The sequence below is a fragment of the Diabrotica virgifera genome, chromosome 4 (assembly GCF_917563875.1).
Source record: "Diabrotica virgifera virgifera chromosome 4, PGI_DIABVI_V3a".
Taxonomy (NCBI): domain Eukaryota; kingdom Metazoa; phylum Arthropoda; class Insecta; order Coleoptera; family Chrysomelidae; genus Diabrotica; species Diabrotica virgifera.
Window position 1 is genome coordinate 128,873,803 of NC_065446.1, and position 12,624 is coordinate 128,886,426.

General features: G+C 33.9%; 1 protein-coding gene and 1 long non-coding RNA gene across 2 annotated transcripts in view; one reads left to right on the top strand and one right to left on the bottom strand.

Annotated features, from left to right (window-relative positions):
- The window catches only part of LOC114329328 (serine/threonine-protein phosphatase 5), a 163,116-nt gene that overhangs the window by 9,197 nt on the left and 141,295 nt on the right, over positions 1-12,624 (top strand). The gene's annotated exons all lie outside the window — the stretch shown is intronic.
- On the bottom strand, positions 5,588-10,229 carry LOC126883924 (uncharacterized). The gene is made up of 2 exons (XR_007697757.1): positions 10,115-10,229; positions 5,588-5,776 (listed from the first exon to the last, which is right to left on the bottom strand). It is a non-coding gene; the product is annotated as an uncharacterized LOC126883924 (long non-coding RNA).

Genomic DNA, 12,624 nt, shown 5'->3' on the forward strand with positions numbered 1-12,624 from the left:
TGCGACACTTGCTCCAGTTCTTCATCTTGTAATTTAATTTTTAGATTTTGTTGTTCATGTGATACTGCCATTACTTTGGTTTTACTTTTATTTATCTTCATCCCATTTTCTGCTAGTATGTCGTTCCATATTGTAAGGTTTTCTTGCAAAACTCTTTCACTTTCTGCTGTAATGACAATATCGTCTGCAAATGCACATTCCGTGAATTCTATTCTCTGAATATTTTTAAATCCTACATACAGCTTTCTTTTTATTTTATTGTTACACTGTTTCAGGATATTATCCATAAAGATAATGAATAGTAGAGGGCTCATCACACCACCTTGCCTCAGACCTTCAGCGGTTTTGAAACTAGTTGACTTTGAATTTTGGTTTATGACACAATTAACATTATTTTGATATAGGCTTTGTGTAATCCTTATTAATTTTTCATGGACGTTTTTTAGGTGCAACGTTTCCCAAATCTTTGCTCGTGGCACTTTATCAAATGCTTTTTCCATGTCTATATGAACGCAAAGCACACCTTTTGTTTTTTCTGATACGACTTTGTAATTATTTGTTTTATTGTAAAGATGTGGTCTTGTACGCTTCTGCCTTTTCTAAATCCGCTTTGCGTTTCACAGAGGGTAGGTTCTACTATTGCTCTTAGCTTTTTTCAAGAATGTGTTCATATACCTATTTTAGTAACATACAATAAATTAATATTTTCTTTTTATCATCCGTAACTTCACGCATGTGCTCTTAAACAGACAAATCTTTGATCTTTAATAACTCAAAAAGTATTGATTTATTTTAATAACATGATATAACAAATTTTACTTATAATTTGTCCCCTTATCGATTTGTGGGGTTATTTTTAATAAAATCGTTTTCGCCCCCGAGAAGGGGTGGTATCCACCCCCAGGGTAAAAGTGCAAGTTGGCACCAAATCATTTTCATTTCCTGAGGTATGTTCTAACTAGTCACCAATTTTCATGCAAATCGATGGAGGTTTAACAAAATAGGAGGTTAAAACCTTTAAAGACTACACTAACTTTCCCCTTTCATCCCTTATTGCTACTTCCTGTATCCACTGAGATGTCAGCCTGAAAGGGCTCATAATTATCAATATACAATAGACACATTTCACATGCCAAACTCCATATTACTTATGACGATGATTTTTCGGCTCTAGCTCTTAGACTATTAGGTGAGTGTCAGAATGAATATAACACACCTATCTTGTACAGTGTCGTAACAAGGATAAATTATTATGGTTTGGTCGTTTGGTCAAAGAATTAATTTGCTTTGGACGTATTTTTTACAAAATTTTGTAGGGTTGTATTATTTGTGTTGCATGCATAACTGATAATGTTTCATAAAATTAAACTCGGGTGTTCTCACTTGACACAGCTCACTTAGATACTACCACTACCTCTACAAAATGAAAAAAATAGACTTACCCAAAAAAAAGCAACGTGCAGGTAGATTCTAGGAGAACTCCGAGTCTCAGAATTCAGAAAACTCAGAGGAAGAGAGGAATTGCACGTCTTTGTAAGTAACTAAATATGTAAATACAATAGATCTTTTAAATTAAAAATGTAGGTATATCAACAATGATATTTAAGCAGTATCATTCCGTGGAAAGATGCCATACTATGTCAAAATTTTAGCCAAATTAAGTTAATATCAATGTGTTCATTGATACAGCCAGGGTACTGAAACGTTTTTTCGACAGGTAATACCGTAACTATTTCCTGCGTAGGATCTGGCGGCCATTTTTATTTATAAACAATTAAGTGCCAAAAATGGCATTTTTCACTTTTTTTTTCAAATCAATAGAAAACAGGGAAACTTTGGTTTTTTTAGTACAAATATCTTCGAGATTATGGAAAATGCTTTAAAATTACGTATTATAAAGTTTGATATACTCATTAATTTATTGTTAATATAATTGCGAAAAAAGGTCGGAATTGCAAACAAATTATTTTCGCAGTAACTGTTGTAAAAATTAGTGTAAAGCTTCGAACTTTTTGTCAAATAAGGGTTCTTTGGTGCTTAAAGACCGCGTCCCACCATCAAATAATTTGATCAAACTGGTTTGAGCAAACTGAAAGTGACAGTTAGTGACGTCACATCCTGAGTGTTCATTGTGGATAATAATGAAAAATTTTAATTTTAAATAAAGTACAAACAAGTTAGACAACTCAATACAAAAATTTGATCAAACATGGATCAAACTAGACTGATAGTGAGAGCACAGATTTTTAGAATTTCAAAAAAACTGCAACTGTGACGTCACTTTGACGTACTTCCTCAAGTACGTCAAGTTTGCTCAAACTGTTTGATCAAATTATTTGATGGTGAGACGCGGCCTTAATATGTGATAAAAATTTCAAAGCGATTTATTCAATTGCTTAAATTTTATTCAAATTGTTTATCATAGAAAAAAGTGTTGTGTGATTTGGTAGAATGCGATCTTACCCTTCAAAAAATATGTCACGTATTTCAGCACCTGGAAAATTGGAAGGATACTACAAATCTGGCCTTCACATAAGTGGTCTGTAGCTTCGACATGATAGGTGTGAAATTTTAAACGTTCTTGCTGTTGATTGGATAGGAAGGGTAGCGTTATCTAGCCTCCACGCCAGGTACACCATAGCCTCCATACGGTACTTCCAATATTTAATATTAGAGAGTTATCAAGTAAAATTCTATCCATCCGTTATTTTGACACGTAAACGCTATTTTTTTACGGTATAAGTTTTAACGTATATGTAATTTTAGAGTTATCAAGTGGTCGAATTTCTGCTTCACGTTAATAGTTGGCAGCTGTCAGTCAAATTTCGTATTTGACAGCAAAATAATTAAATTTTTTTCTGTTTTTGTTTTCTTTCACCCAAGATTAGCGTTACCAGGTGTCCCGATTTGCGCGGGACGTCCCGATTTTCTGGGGTCTAGTGACGCGTACCGATTTGCACCTGATCGGGACACTAAATGTCCCGATTTTCACCCACGAAAACCAATTTCAGGAGGACTTGCAGTGAATTTTATATCTGGTATGTTATAAAAACAAGGCACTCCTAAAAGCGGCAAAATCGAATGAAAAATGTAATTTTAATAAAATTCTGATTATTATTATTATGTAGGATTAAATACAGATTATAAGTCAAGTAGATGAACGGGAAATACGGCGATACCGTGTAATTTTCAGGATCAACTCCGAATTGCATGAAAATTTGGACTGCATGTGCCGTTGGTTGCTTTTGCTCGGGGGGTGACAGTAAACCCTAGTTGGAGGTGAAAAACCGCGCGTTTAAAATAAGTCCTTAGCTGGATAAATTGACTAATTCTAAGCAATTTTAGTTCTGTAGAATTTTAAATTAGTTAATATTTTTCGAGTTATTTACGATTGAAAATATTTATTTTTCGACAAAAAATTTCGGCGATTTTCACAAATAACTCAAAAAGTAAGTATTTCATCGAAAAAAATATTGTTAGCAAAAATGTAGCATAATATAAAAAAAATGAAAAAAATTGTGAACTCGTAAAGTCTATAGACCCAGCAAAAGCAAAGTTGTAGCTCATGAAAAATATGTTCTTATTCGTCAAATTCCAAATCAAATATTTCAACGTGAAATAACCAAGAAATGAAGCACTTTTCGGGAAAAACCAATTAAAACTTTTTTAATAAAGCTTTATTTTTATGTTTAAAAAAGCTTCTAGCATCAAAACTAAGTGAGTTATGCTCAAAATCAAGTTGACTCCTTTCTTTTTGTAAAAAAATCGTGAAAATCTCCCCCTACTTAGCACTCCAAATGAAATTAATCGGTACCGCTTTACAAACAATTTACTTTACTTATGTATTTTTTACATGAATAAAAGGTCCTGATCGAGTCACTAATCACGAGTGTATGCAAAATATGAACAGCCATATTTTAACCAATTTTTGTCTTACAGAAAAACAAAATGAATCTATAATATTTTTAAAAGCAAAACCTAACTACTTTTTACTTCTCGAGATTTTTAGTGTCCCCAATAATTTTTACATAATTTTGAAAAATTTCCAATATTTTAGGAAATTTTTTTACTATAAAACTATTTTTTTTTAAACTAAGCACTCCCAGACAGTAAACCTTACAGATCATATAAACAATACACATAAAAAGTAAATGGTAAAGCGGTAACGATTAATTTTATTTACGGTGCTAAATAGTGGAAGATTTTCCCGATTTTTTTTGTACCAAAAAAAGGGGCCAACTTTATTTTGAGCGTAACTCGCTTAGTTTTAATGCTATAGACTTTTATAGAAAACAAAATTAAAGATTTTTTTAAACACTTTAAAAAATTTTAATAGGTTTTGCCCGAAAATTGCTATTTTTTGGTTATTTCAAGTTGAAAAATTCTCAAGTTGAAAAATTCGATTTTGAATTTGACGAATAAGAACGTATTTTTGATGAGCTACAACTTTTCTTTTACTGGTTGTATAGACTTTCTGAACATACAATTTTTTCTGCGTTTTTAAAAGCTACATTTTTGCTAAGAATATTTTTTTCGATAAAATTACTAGAAAAATATTGGCATAGTTTAAAAATTACATAGAACAAAAGTTTTTTTGAGTTAGTCAGTTGATAAATTTTGGGACTGACTTAAAACGCGCGTTTTTTTACCCTCTAGAAGGGGTAACTGTAACTGTCGACACCCAACTAAAAGCAACCAACGGTACAAGTTCAACTTTGAAGTAGACAGTAAGTAGATCCTAAAACCAGATTTTCATGCAATTCGGAGTTGACTCTGAGAATTACACTCTAAAACGGTCATTTACTGAGTTATTGTTGTTTATTTGTCCCGATTTACAACCCTAAATCCCGATTTGTTTTTGCTTATGTACCGATTAAAAACAAATCGGACCTGGCAACACTACCCAAGATACATATTTTGTAATTTTGCCTTGTTTTGTACAATTTGGATTTCAAATTTTTCTAAAAAATATGGAAGAGATCTAACAGGCAATGTTACTTGAAGCCAATGACGATGATATAGAGTACTTAATACTAAATCTCATTTTAAATGATACATCCTGTCTTTAATTTCGATACCTTAGAACCTGAACAAGCCAAACAGTATTTTCGGTTTGAAAAACAGGATATTCCAAGGCTTGTACAATTGTTAGGGATACCAGATATAATTGTAACAGAAACTGGTCATACCTGTACTGGTAAGTAATGCTGAGAGGAACTAAAACTTTAAACTCAACCAAACCAAAACAGTCAACCAAAAACAAGCCAAGAAAACAAAGACAAAACACCTGTTAACATACAAAATAAAATTTCATAACACAACATATTTATTTATTACATGAACATGACAGAACTGAAATCTCCGAGTCCTGCCGAATTGGTGCGATTCGCTGCTAACGTTACCGTATTTAAGCCCGCTATCCGATCTACCGTAACGGAGCACGTTAACGTTAAAATCATTTCCGTTATTCAATATTCATACTGCGCATGCTCCATTGCTAAAATAACGTTACCGTATTCTCCTCGAGTTACTTGATAACTCTCTATTATTTTATTCAAGTGGACAATAAAGGTAAAACACAAACAACTTTTGTTTCTTAATTATTTATTTATACAATAATGTGACATTTTACATAGAAATATGAGTATTTAATTTCGATTAAATATATGTTTACTTGTTGAATTTATCGGCTGCACACAACAGCTGATCGGCCATTAGACCCAACAACAAAACGCGAAATAAAATGTGTATTTTAAAACTGTTGGATAAACAGTACCTACAATCAGAAAAACTTACCTTTAAAAAGGTACTCGATTATGAAATAACAAAAATATCAAAAAACACGATTGAATATCAGCTTTTTATGGTGACACAAACTAATGGTCCAAGAGCTGTGAGACATTTTTGAGTAGGTATTTTAGGCAAGCTGAAAATTTTTCAGGTGACTCTTCCATAATAGCCTAATACAAAAATGCCGGTCTGGCTGGAGGGTAGCGGTTATTTTCCCCAAAAATCCCCCCCAAAGTTAAAAAAAGGGTAAAAATTGTTATTACAAAAAATATCATTGACGTGACTTTAAAGTAAATTTAAATATTCAAATATTAGGAAAATAAACAAGCCAGGCGATTTGAGGGCGATTTTAGCTCTGCAAGATACTTGCATGGGCGTCCCAGGATTATTTTCAGGGGATGCATATTAACTTCAGAAGATTTTATCTGAATCTGTACATACTATTAACATGTATAAAAATATACAACTATACATGCATAGCTATGTATATTCCTTCTGGACAGGGAGGTACAATTGTTATTTTGACAGGGTATTTTTTAATATTAAAAATAAATATTCTAAAAAAGGCAGCTTTTTGGTGAAATTTTCCAACTGCCATGTGATCAAACAAATTACGGGTTCATATAAATGAAAAGCGCTATAGGTAAGCAGCAGTGTGAGAAAGAGCGTATACCGATAGCTGTTTGCGTCCTCTGTTCTAGCGAAGTGAGTCCGTTCGCTCGAGAAAAATCACGTGACCTGGTGATACCCATGGTGTTGTGCCTCGAAACGTTAGAGTAATTGTTATATATTATAGTTTTTTAAGTAACTTTTCCTTAATTAAAGGAAAATAATACGTACTATACAATAGATTTTGCAAATATGATAGGAAATGACAAATTTATTATTATAAATATATAGGTAGAAAATTATAAAACTATAAACTAAATAAATTCTGTGTCCGAATCTTGTACTTCTTCTTCAAACTCCTCATCTGAGCTTAAATATTCATTCCTTTCTTCTTCGTCAGACTCCCCTCGAGACTCAGATTATTCTTCTACATGAACTGTAGATAGTTGTAATATGCATTTAGAATTTATTAAAAATTAATTACTGATTAATTAATTGATTTGCTACGTATTCTCTGTCATTTTGTACGGAGTCGAAGCCTGCACAACCACGGGCGCATCTGAAGAAAGACTTGCCATTGTTGAGATGTGGTGTTATCGAATAATGTAAAAAAATAATGTACACAACACGTAACAAACGCGGAAACATTAAGAAAGATGAAAATTAGACAAGAAATACTCAACACTATGAAGGAAAAAAATGAGCTACTTTGGTCATATACTAAGAAATAAAAAACCTGATGTGATTGGTTATATAAGGAAAAGTATTAAGTATTGGTTTTAAAAGAAAGAATACGTAGCAACTCAATTAATTAATCACTAATAATCTTTTAATTAACTCTAAATACATATTATAACTATTTACAGATTAGGTAGAAGACGAATCTGAGTCTTGAGGGGAGTCTAACAAAGAAAAAGAGAATGAATATTTAAGCTCAGATGAGGAGTTTGAAGAAGAAGTACAAGACACAGAATTAATTTAGTCTATAGTTTAATACTTTTCTACCTATATATTTATAATAATACATTTGTTTTTTTTTCTATCATATTTGCAAAATCTACAGTGATGAGCGCGCTAATAACCGGCAAAACAGCTCAAAAGATGGAAAACATAATACATCTCGAAACAAAAAGAGATGAAACACTTTTTGTTTCGCAATGTGTTATGTTTTCAACCTTTTGAGCTATTTTGCCGGTTATTAGCTTGCTCATCACTGTATTGTATAGTACGTATTATTTTCCTTTAATTAAGAAAAAGTTACAACAACATGGTTATCGCTAGGTCACGTGATTTTTCTCGAGCGAACGGACTCGCTCAGTTAGAACAGAGGACGCAAACAGCTATCGGTATACGCTCTTTCTCACACTGGTGCTTACCTATAGCGCTTTTCATTTATATGCACCCGTAATTTGTTTGATCACATGGCAGTTGGAAAATTTCACCAAAAAAAACCTGTCTTTTTTAGAATATTTATTTTTAATATTAAAAAATACCCTGTCAAAATAACAATTGCACCTCCCTGCCCGGAAGGAGTGTACATAGCTATGCATGTATAGTTGTATATTTTATACTCGTTAATAGTATGTACAGATTCAGATGAAATCTTGTGAAGTTCAGATGCATCCCCTGAAAATAATCCTGGGACGCCCATGCAAGTATCTTGCAGAGTTAAAATCGCCCTCAAATCGCCTGGTCTGTTTATTTTCTTTATATTTGAATATTTAAATTTACTTTAAAGTCACGTCAATGGTATTTTTTGTAATATCAATTTTTGCCCTTTTTTTAACTTTGGGGTGGATTTTTGGGGAAAATAACCGCTACCCTCCAGCCAGACCGGCATTTTTGTATTAGGCTATCATAGAAAAGTCACCTGAAAAATTTTCAGGTTGCCTAAAATACCTACTCAAAAATGTCTCACAGCTCTTATACTATAAACACAAACACATCACATAACCGACCGACCATATAAAATAAGTGAACGAACGAACGAACACGAACCAATGAACTGTCAAGACGGATGGAATAGGCAGGAAGACAATTAATGCAGCCACGATACAAGAGAGAGGTCCTAGAGAGAGACAGACAAGGTGCTGGAAACTTTGACAGGCCGTGTAATTTGAGTTGCCTATATCAACTTAAATCGGGGAAATATAAAAGTAAAATTCTAAATATAAAAGTAACATAAAAACATAATCAAGGACTTCTTCACTTTATATAAAACAGTCACTAATTTAGTATTTAAATAGTTTTAAAATTATTTAACTCCCAAATAGTTTAGGAAAGTAGGTATTTGTTTTGATAAATACAAATAACAATTCTGAAAAGTATTTAAACTGATTTAAACACCAAGTATGGTACTCTGTACTCTATTTACTCTGTAAATACAAAAAAGTATTTAAATTTTGAAATATGTGCTGCCAATCAGCCCTGAAAGTTAAAATATGAGGTCCATTCAACGAACTGTCAATACTGATTCAATCGGGTCCATTTATATAGGCAACTCAAATTACACGGCCTGTCAAATTCTCCAGCACCTTGTCTGTCTCTCTCTAGAACCTCTCTCTTGTATGTTGGTGGCAATCTCGCTTCACTATTTGAATGGGACAGGGCCATTCCATCCGTATTGACAGTTCATTGACACGAACACAGATTACAGATTCACAGATAGCGCAGGATTTGTCAAAAGTCATGTTCCACCAATCACAATGCCGACATCAGAGCCTCTGACTAAACGGAAGGAAAATAAATACGATTACATGTTTTTTATTAGAGTTAGCGGGGCATGTTGTTTATCTCAGAGAGAATTTTTTTTGCAATAACATAAGTCAGAAGAAAATGACGTTAGAACCATTCCACAGGTGTCAAATGAAAGAGCATGAGCTATATTTTCAACTTGGTTTAAAAAAAGTGAATAAAAAATGCATTTATTAGTAATAAATAATTGAGGCGTTCAGAACCATAGTGGATCAAGTCCACTTTTTACGAAAATTAAGTTAGCGGTGTATCTATGTTCTACAAATAGAAATCTTTTTGGTACTATATAACAAACCACGTCCAAAGTTACCGCAATAACAAACAGATGGCGTTAGTTTTCTATGTGTCTGAACAATTTCTCATGTTATTTCGGGACAGAGTGGATCGGATCAAGTCACAGTTTTTTTTGTTTATACGAATGTTGTATAAACCTATATACTGTGATCAAGTCCAGTTGACTAGTCAGATTCATAGAAAAAAGTGTTGTGTGATTTGGTAGAATGCGATCTTACTCTTTAAAAAACATGTCACGTATTTCAGCGCCATCTCAGCACCTGGTTAAATGGAAGGATACTACAAATCTCGCCTCCACATAAGTGGTCTGTAGCTTCGACATGATAGGTGTGAAATTTTAAACGTTCTTGTTGTTGATTGGATAGGAAGGGTGCCATAATCTAGCCTCCATGCTAGGTACATAGCCTCCATACGGTACTTCCAATATTTAATATTTTATTCAAGTGGACAATAAAGGTAAAACACAAACAACTTTTGTTTCTTACTTATTTATTTATAAAATAATGTGACATTTTACATAGAAATATGAGTATTTAATTTGGATTAAATAAATGTTTACTTGTTGAACTTTTCCACCGTCTGTACACAACAGCTGAACGGAGCCATTAGCCCTAACAACAAAACGCGAAATAAAGTGTGTATTTTAAGACTGTTGGATAAACAGTACCTACAATCAGAAAATCTCTACCTTACAATCAGAAAAACTTACCTTTAAAAAGGTACTCGATTACAAAATATCAAAAAACACGACTGAATATCAGCTTTTTATGGTGACACAAACACATCACATAACCGACCATATAAAATAACTGAACGACAACGACAACGAACGAACGAACACGAACGCTGATTCCTGATTCACAGATAGCGCAGGATTTGTCAAAAGTCATGTTCCACCAATCACAATGCCGACATCAGCGCCTCTGACAAAATGGAAGGAAAATAAATACGATTACATGTTTTTTATTAGAGTGCGCGGGGCATGGTCAGATTGTGCTCAGTGTGTTTATCGTGATCGTTTATGAATAAAAATGGCTTCAGATGACGACATTAGTAATTTATATGCTTCATCATCTGATAATTATATATGTACCTTCAGAACAAGACTCGTCTTCAGAATCGGAATTAGAAGGCAAGTTTAAGTAGTTATGCATTTGATAAATTTATTTATTCTAACCTAATTTTTAATAATGTGCTTTGTCAAGAGTTCGTAAATGTATGATTGTTTATTAATTTTTAGGACGTAATTAGGGGTTACATTACATTGGTGACCAGGCGTTGTTGCCAGATTTATTTATAATATTTATGTTTAGGTATTTTCAATATATAATAGAGGACCCGGCGTTTACTATCAATCATTGAGTGAATGTGAATTATGTAGGTTGTTTGCATAAGTTTTTAACTTAAAATTCGTGTGGCGCTTTCGACACCGGACCCTAATTATGTCTATTGTTTACAGTGGACACCCCACAAGAACAAGGAGAACAATCTGCAGCTACCCCTATAATGCTTCCAACTGCGAGTATGCATCCACAACCAGAACCAAGCGAAAATCGCGGAAGAAAACGTGCTAAGAATCAAGACAGTTGGATAAAGAATACTAGAAAACATCTGAGGAATAAAAGCGAAGCGTATCGTTCAGTAACAGGCAAAAATTTACCGAAAAAAATTTTCACAAACATAAACTGTGGTTGCAAAAAGAAGTGCTATCAAAAATTTGAGGAAGAGGAAAGGAAACGTAGTGTTGGCTGTGGATGTGAAACGTAAACGACTCAGGGATGGAACCGGTAATGCAAAAACAATGTCATACGAATACATCTTACGAGACAGTAGCAAATCTGAAAAGGTTTGTAAAAAGTACTTCCTAGACACGTTCCACCTTACGCACGGTAGAGTTTATCGGTGTCTTTCAAAGCCTGATGCTGTGGCAGATGCCCGTGGTAGACACTCGACCAATAAGATCGACGACTCTGATATCGTTCCCAGCCTATCAAAGTCATTACAGCAGAACAAAGAACCCTGAAACCCTGAAAGAAAGTATCTTAATCCTGATTTAAATATCAGAAAAATGTACGACCTGTATGTAACAAAATGCAACAACGAAGGCAAAGTACCTCAGAAAAAAGAACAATACTATCATGTGTTTACATCTAAGTTTAATTTACATTTTAAAATACCATCGAAAGATACGTGCGCCAAATGTGATCAACTGTCCTTAAAAATAGCTGCAGCAACTGAACCTGAGACATCCAATTCACTTATTGTTGAGAAAAATGTTCATCTAGCAAAAGCAAAACAAGCTCGAGATGTACTAAAATCGGACAGTGATGACGCATCAGATGAACACTATGTTGCTACTTTTGACCTCCAAAAAGCACTGCCATACCATTGTCCAATTGTCTACATCCATTGCATATTACAAAAGAAATATGTATGTCTATAACCTAGGAATTCATTCCTTCAACAAAAACAACGGTTTTATGTACAGTAATCCCTCGTTATCCGCGGACTCATCAACCGCGGATTCACTTATCCGCGGTTGTAATATCTGTTGAATCTTTAATGAGAATATTTTATTATTTTTATATATTTTTTAAAATTTGACCAGTCGCGTTAAATTACTCATGATACGCCTCTGGCGCTTGTTATTAGTAGTAAGACTATGGCAATTAGTTTATAATTCGGAAGGTTTAAAACGCCGTCTACACTCTCGCTGAAGTCAATCGAGGTTCAAGAAGTACGAGAGTGTAGATGGCCACCTTGTGCAATTTGCCTCGCTTCGTTCTACTTCCGTTCTCTGTCTGTCTCGAGCGTCCGAGTCAAAGGGATCTTTGTCGGTATCGCACCACTTGAATGTGTTCCTCGCGAAGTAGAACGAGTGTGTAGTGAGGTACTTCGGACAACTTTGGCGAAGTAACTTCGCCGAGAGTGTGGTGCGCGCATATAAAATACCGGCGAATTAGACGCTGATCTCAGCGTCTTTATTTTTATTGATATGATAATACTATTTCACAGATATGCAATTTCATCATATTTCTTTCTATGTATATACAAATATATGTACATACGTATCCAAATTGGGATTATGTCACATTCTTGTTTGGATCGTGGATCCCTCGCCAACCACGGTTTCACCAACCACACCTTTATCTTCGGAACGTAACCCCCGCGGTTGAA